General features: G+C 41.2%; 1 protein-coding gene across 1 annotated transcript in view; it reads left to right on the top strand.

Annotated features, from left to right (window-relative positions):
* Positions 1-452, top strand: part of ADAM7 (ADAM metallopeptidase domain 7) — an 83,662-nt gene that overhangs the window by 76,614 nt on the left and 6,596 nt on the right. The gene's annotated exons all lie outside the window — the stretch shown is intronic.

Raw genomic sequence — 452 nt, forward strand, 5'->3', positions numbered from 1 at the left:
AATGTGGAAAGAGTGTTGGTTACTGTTATTCAAGGAGCAGTTGAATATCCAGATCCAATTGCACAGAAAACATGTTTTATCATCCTCTCAAAGTTCGTAGAACTCTGGGGAGGTAAAGATGGACCAGTGAGATTTGCTGATTTTGTTTATAAGCACATTGTCCCTGCATGTTTCCTAGCACCTTTAAAACAAACCTTTGACCTGGCAGATGCACAAATAGTATTGGCTTTATCTGAGTGTGCAGTGACACTGAAAACAATTCATCTCAAACGGGGCCCAGAATGTGTTCAGTGTCTTCAACAAGAATACCTGCCCTCCTTGCAAGTAGCTCCAGAAATAATTTAGGAGTTTTGTCAAGCGCTTCAGCAGCCTGATGCTAAAGTTTTAAAAAATTACTTAAAGGTGTTCTTCCAGAGAGCAAAGCCCTAAGGACTGGATTTCCCTGTGCCTAC

The sequence above is a fragment of the Mandrillus leucophaeus genome, unplaced genomic scaffold (assembly GCF_000951045.1).
Source record: "Mandrillus leucophaeus isolate KB7577 unplaced genomic scaffold, Mleu.le_1.0 Scaffold86, whole genome shotgun sequence".
Classification (NCBI taxonomy): domain Eukaryota; kingdom Metazoa; phylum Chordata; class Mammalia; order Primates; family Cercopithecidae; genus Mandrillus; species Mandrillus leucophaeus.